Below are 7581 nucleotides of genomic sequence, written 5' to 3' on the forward strand. Positions count from 1 at the left end.
TGGGTTAACTACTTCATCGCTTGCGCTGACAAGACGTAAATCAGACTGGTGCAATAAGATGTGCTCTGCAGTTTCGGAAACTCCACTATAAGTTAGTCCATTAAATGATACAAGAAGTATTGGGAAGGTTTGCCAACCTCTTATCTCCCAAAGGATTATGGGAGTCATCAGAGAGATAACTCAGGAGCTGGCAGCTGGCTGGGCTCCCTTGATAGAAAAATCAGCGGTAAATGCAAGTTGGTTGAGAAAAGCACTTTAAAATGTTTATATTTAAGTTATTTATCTACCATTCCAATTTCCTCTTAATGCATCTTTAATTTTTGTACACTGCTTCTAGTCAACAAAGATCGTCATCATCCAACATAATTGCAGACAAAGGTTGTGGTTCAGGGAACGCTGTGAAGCGCACAGGGTTTGTCAGACAGTCACATTGGAACTCATCATAACATTTAGGAGTATGTCTCTATTGCAAGATGTCAAACTATGCACAGTACAATACGCTAAATAAAACATAAATAAGATGACACAGGATGGCGTCTAGTCAGGTTACAAAAAAAACCCAAAAAACTAAAAACCTAAATAAAGATGTGCACTTCTAGAAACCCCCAGTTGTTCCAGATAGTGGTGAAAAAAAATGATCCAAAATTACCCAGTGGAAAAGAAATAATTCACTGTGCCAATCACATTGGTTCCTTTTTCAGCATTCAAGTATTAGTATTGACATATTTCAGTAGCTCCTCATATTCTTTTTGGAAAGCTTTCAAACCCTGCTGAGACCAGCGCTAATAACAGTCATTTTTTAAGGCAGGCAATGCCAGATTTTCATAGCCCTTACATAACAGAAAGTTTTCTGCAAATGAATGTGTTATTAGATGTAAGGGTATGTTTGCACTGGAATTATTTTACAGTCAGGTAGTCTAATGTGCAAATTGATATAGGTTTTCATCATATATACATATAAATTAAAAGTGTGTGAACCCCTTAAAGTGTACCAGAGCTGACAAATTAAAAAAAAAATGTATACGTAACTGGGGCTTCCTCCAGCCCCATCCGCTCTGATCGCTCCCACGCCGCCGTCCTCCGCTGCCCGCAGCTTCGGAAACCGGGTCCCTACCCTTCCGTCAGTCGGAGCCAGTCTAATGTAAGCGAAGTGCGCTGTTTGCATATCTCTCCAGCTGCTGGAGAAATACGTACAAGGCGCACTTCTCCTGTGTAGCTGGCTACCACGACTGATGTCAGTGATGGGACCCGGTTCCTGAAGCTGCAGGCAGCGGAGGACAGCGGTGTGGGAGCAATCAGAGCGGATAGGGCTGCAGGAAGCCCCAGGTATATATAAAATCTTTTAAATTTTTCAGCTCTGAGTCCCTTTAAAGGACACCTAAAGTGAGAGGGATAAGGAATGCCATATTTATTTTATGTTAAACAATACCAGTTGCCTGGCATCTTGCTGATCTTTAATACATCAGTACTGTCTAACTCACACTACTGCAATTTGCATGTGACAAATCAAGTCAAAAATCTGATCTGCATGCGCGTTCAGGGCCTATGGCTAATAGTATTAGAGGCAGAAGCCAGGCAATTTGCATTGTTTAAAAGGTACCTTTCAAGTTGGAAGTTTTTGACATGGTTAAACTCCAACCCAATTCTGTATGAATTGTAAGCTCCTGCTCGCTTGATCCTTTTCAGGAGAGCGCTATGCCAGTGCACTCCTTCTGGGAGGTACACCACCCCTGCAACACACTGTGTAATATCTGATTCACAGAAGGAGGCACTCCACAGGCCAGAACTTTTGTTATGTTATGGGGCTTTGGCCTTCATCAGGTGTGGACATGGGTAAACTCGAACACCAGCTGAATGGTATCATACATCTATCCGACATCTGCTGGTCTCATTTTTGAAAGTAAAATTCCACTGTAATTGAAAATTGCACCAAACATTACCGGTAATCAGAGCTCTGAAAGACTTTTTGCAATCTAATGTTGTTAACAAGCATGTTTCCATTTCAGTTTTCAGTCAGCTACAACTTTCCAAATTTGTTTAAACTGAAATTACACTTCATTGCAAGTTTTGCATGTGTAGTCTCTTTGGGTCTGATGCAGTAAACTACAGTAAATTTCACCACCACTACCACCGGGTATGTGCCGCAGGTTAACCATTAGCATCATGTGTGCCACCAGGATAACGCATGCGTTGCTATGATATGTCAGTGGTTTGGAATTTCTGCCACATGAATATAAAGTTATCAACTGGAATAAATATGTCTACCAGCTAGGCCAGGGCTGCGCAAACTTTGCTCGGCATGGGCCACATGCTGCAGACTGTGGGGCACATTCCTAAAATTCTTTCCCTCCTCCCTCCCCACAGAGTTGCGAGTGGCAGGAAACCAAGGGTTTCCAGTCATCTATTCGCCGCTTCCTGCATCAAGTCTCCATGGGCACAGGGTGTCACGTGACATGCAACACATGACATGCCGTCAGGGCGTGCCAATGTGTAATACATTGGCATGTCCTGTTGGCATCTCACGTGATGCGTTGTGGCCATGGAGACCCAATGCAGGAAGTGGAGAGTAGTAGGTGTTAACGCTCGGTTTACTTCCACTTTTGACTCTGCAAGGAGGGAGGAAGGGAGTAAAGGAATCCAGCTGCCTAGCGGTGGGCTGGATTTACAGCCCACAGACTGAGGGCCATAGTGTAGCGCTGAGCTAGGAGCTAAGAATATTGTCGCTTTAGTCACTGAGCATGTAAAGCTGGGAGTACATCTAACCCTATTACAGCTTCCTGCCTTTGTCCAGTTGTGGTTGGGCTTTTGGAAGTAGTTGGGATAAGAAGACTATATAAAAAGAGACACCAGCTCCTCTCTCTCTTTCTCCAGCATGAAGATGTGAGGATACACAGGCTGGGTTCCTGAAGACTTGAAGAGGCTTGGCAAGTCCCTGACCCTGAGTACGTGCAGCACAGCAACACATTCACCACACAAGGAACTAGTTATGTTTAGACATGGGGAAAATAGTAGTGTATACGCTTCCAGGAACTCAACACTTTAGCTAGTAATGTAGGTGCCAGTTTTTATATTATTTCTCTGTTATGTGATATTGTCTAGTTGTTGTTTTATTTTTATTATTTTTGTAATTTTTTGAGTGCACATTTTGACAAAGTAAAGTAATTTTGAACTATGCCTGCCTTTAGCTGATGAATCTAGACAAACTCACCCTCAAGTGGATGGACAGAGATTCTGCTTAGCAAAAATTATATTTTGAGCAGTTGAATTTTGAGCAAGTTGAGAGTTGAGCAATACATCTAATGGAAAAGAACATTCGTCTGCGTACCTGCAAACAATGTCCAACTTGTGAATCAGCCTCAACAATAATTCAAAAGTCACCTTTACTGACAAACTTCTTGGAGTCCTTCCAAGACCCCTAAACCACCTGCTCTACATAAAAAAAATATTTGTTAAGTCCCAGCATCACTTTAGTTTAAATAAAACAGCAAGAGATGTTAACGCCTGATCCATTATTGAGACTCTAAGACTTGAGACACAAACATGAAGTAAAACATTATGTGGGGATTGCAGAGGTCAGGATGTGCCTTCCAGAAATGGAAACAAAAAACAGAGAGACACTAGGCCCTATATAGTGTAGTATGTCAGATATGTTGGACAATTGTGGTACAAAATAATACTCACAAATCCGGGTTGCAATAATGGCAACCACAGTGATGCGCTTGTGGAGAGAACTGGTCCGTCTCCCCATAGAACAACAGGTGATCCTAGGATCCAGGTGGTTGGTCTTCAAAAAATAAAAAAATGTGATTGAATAGATATTAAATGCTAAAGTTGAAGAGAAATCTAGAGCCCAATATGGTGTAGTATGTCAAAATTGATTGGATAAATGAAACAGTGAGATGGTAATACTCACAAACACGGGTTACCACCTAGGTAACCACTCATTAGGCAGGTGAGGAGATTAGACCTGTCCTCACTCAGGATAAAGAAGTCGCTCTATGTAGATAGGAAGAAGGCGGGTAGATCATCACTCCACCTGGGGTGGACTCAAATATATTGGTAGGTGAACAGAGGTGCCAGAAGGATAAAAGTACATACATTTTTTTTTTAAATTGCTGGGAGGAAGTGGTGGACTCGCCTAAAGCAGGCACCAAGGACTGTAAATATATAGTTATACACATTTATTGAAAATACCCTAAAGATGCAACGTGTTTCGCGGGCACAGCCCACTTCTTCAGGCAATAAGCAGGGGATAAACAACAGCAATTCAGTTATAGCAAGCAGACAGAGGCGCTCTGCTTGCTATAACTGAATTGCTGTTGTTTATCCCCTGCTTATTGCCTGAAGAAGTAGGCTGTGCATCTTTAGGTGAATTTTTAATAAATGTGTATATCTATATATTTACAGTCCTTGGTGTCTGCTTTAACGGAGGCGAGTCCACCACTTCCTCACAGCAATTTTTTAAAAAATGCTATGTACTTTTATCCTTCTGGCGCCTCTGTTCACCTATCAATATAGATATTAAATGCTGGTTACCATTGAGACTGTCCCCTATGGGAGTAAGGACATAAAGGGGTGGGAGAAAGTTCCCCAGAAGTATTAAAATGTCCAAAAACAGTTTAATCAAGAAAAAGTGGAAAAAAAAGTCAACCAATAGCAAATTAACTAAAGAAAACAATAAATATTCAGAATATTTCAGATATTTCAGGAGTTGGATCCCGCTTCATCAGGTCATAATGAGTGTCTTTGTGTGGCACACTGAGAGCTTGGAACACCAAAATGTTTTAATACTTCTCGGATGCCACCTCCAACTCCTTTAAATTCATAAACATTAAATCCTGCCTTATCTCATCAGCCAATGTATAGCCACCACCTCCTCCAGTTCCAGTAAGTAGAATCAGACTTAGAAAAGGCTTCCCAAGTTGAAGGTGTCCCATGAAATTCTTTACCAAGCTCACCATCTGACCCATAAATCAGCCAGACTCTGCATTGGCAACATACCCTCTTCTCTCACCAGCTCCTGAACATTCCCCACCCCAGGACTTGACGCCAATTGGCGTTACATGGTCCTGGGGCTGCCACCTTGCGACCGCCAATTGGCGTTAGGTGGTCGTAAGAAGGTTAAGAGTCTTAAATAATACCTTACAAAAATAATACTAGAATACATTGACATATATAAATAGAAATCACAGTCAGAAACATTTACATTGTAGTAATAAATTATAATCATTAAATACTGTGGAGAATTCCAGTTGGCGATGGACTTGTGGAGTACATTCAGACACAGGGGATTAAAACAGCTGTTCATATTATACTATATTATGTTTCTTGTGACGTCAGATCATTCCAGCTACTTCCGCAAGTTCCATGGGAACAACAGAGGAAATCTAGCATCTCAAGATCCCCCACAGCATTGTAACAGGCTGAGCCAGGGCCAGCACTTTATATCAGACCAGTGCAATGTGCAACACACACTGCCCCTTGTGTCACATAACAGTAGTGGTATGGGTGGTGGTGAGCAAAGCAGACATTTCATAAGGACCTGAGAACCACAGAAGATTAAAGCAAAAACAATGGAGGAAAATTAGGTAATTTATGCACCGGCTCACTATTTGTAGCCACAGTTTGTATAACATATACATTTCAAATGATCAGCGCAGAGTCCAAAAACAAAAGATGAGTCTTCAACAAAGAATAAGAGCAGGCAAATCTCCACCACAATAAGTATGGGGGTCACGGCACAGCTCTGCATTCATGGATACCCAGAAGAAAGAAAGAGGCTTACCAGCTAGTGACAACCCACATTATAAGGTTGTATCAACGCTTTGGTAGGACATCAGGAAGCACCAGTCTGTCCAGGATCCACCAATTCAGCAATGATTCATCTCATGAATGGATATCAGTAGTAAACATCATAAAAAACGAACAAAGGGCAACTCTAAGTATAAACCGTTTAATATAGAGTTTTCATAGTAAAAACTGCATAAAAAATAGCATAAAAACAAAACTTACATACGGGGCCCATGCAATGGGAACCCCGAGAAAGTTGCACACGTGCATGGGTCAGTGGTAAAGGACAGTCTAACCGTGCCGCTTGTCTCCTTCCCATTAGGGAATGATATCCATTTGTGAGATGAATCATTGCTGAATTGGTGGATCCTGGACAGACTGTTGCTTCCTAAAGTCCTACCAAATCGTTGATACAACCTTATAATGTGGGTTATTACCAGCTGGTAAGCCTTTTTCCTTTTTCTGGGTATCCATGAATGCAAAGCTGTGCTGTGACCCCAATATTTATTGTGATGGAGATTTGTCTGCTCTTATTCTTTGAAGACTCGTCTTCTGTTTTTGCACTCTGCGCTGATCATTTATAATTTACCTGTTTGTGAACTCTGGACATTGTTGCCACTTTGTTTCCTTGGCGCTGAGACACATATGCAAACAGTTTGTATAACAGCTGGCCCTGGTGTCTGCTATTCTATCAGGCACCTCATGCGCCCAAATTATCACAGAACTAATCATGGCTATGGACATGGGCATGGACATAGAGGCACCCAAACTACCATGGGATATATAGTAGAGAATTGGTGTAAAAAGTCAATAATCAAAATTAAGTTGTGAAATATTGGTAATTTTACTGATTTTCCACTAGCGGCTTTCTCCGGCGCTTAAATTATCACTGCACACTTTTTGCATGTGAGAGGCAAATACCTGCCAACATGTTCCAAGATGTGCTTGGCAGTGTAACAGAGTGAGATTCAGGGTATTCTGGAAATGATTTGGGGCATGTGCACGAATCAAATAACCCAATGTGATACTACTGACTTGCTGAAGAGTACTTTTTACGAGAAAAGTTTTCACTGTTCTTATTTGTAAAGAACTGTCTTTGTGCCACGTCAGTTCTGCTAGGCCCTTCAGCTAATTTCCTGGCACTGCATTTGGTGTAACAGATTTTTCTTTATCAGGAGAATGCCCAGACTGACTACAAGCTATTCCAGGTGTTTTAATTAGTACATCATCATCCTCCTGTGTGACCTGCATGTGATATAGTCAGTCACAATAGAGAACTGCGCTCTTCATTGAAGATAATAAGATTGTGTCGATTACCCGTGTTTGTTTTTCTCCCTCAAACATAAGGTCATTTCTCTCCAATAAAGGTGAATAAAGAAATGTTCTGTTAATTAATGTTATAGAACACACTAGCATCCCTTTCATTATTGTTACTAATTTCCCAGCAGACCATTTAATAATGGTATGTATGTTTAATTTGTTTGGAAACTTGATTTTTATTTCATGGTAATGGGTTTCACTGTGCATTTTAATTAGGTTGATGTGGCTGACATGTCATTGTTCACCGTCTCCTTCTGGCCAGTGCAGTTGAACGTTTTCAGTTTTCAGTCATATAGATCAGAGTTAAAACACTGCTTTATCAATTTGGCCTGATTTGACACTTCTTTTGCCTTGAAAAAAATATTGACTGACGAAATAATCTGAAAAAAAAAATTAAAATAATTCTAAACTACCAGAATGTGTATTTTCAATTCAAACAAGTGCATTGAAAAAAGAGAGATTGACCTCTGC

This window comes from Hyperolius riggenbachi, chromosome 9 (assembly GCF_040937935.1).
Source record: "Hyperolius riggenbachi isolate aHypRig1 chromosome 9, aHypRig1.pri, whole genome shotgun sequence".
Lineage (NCBI taxonomy): Eukaryota > Metazoa > Chordata > Amphibia > Anura > Hyperoliidae > Hyperolius > Hyperolius riggenbachi.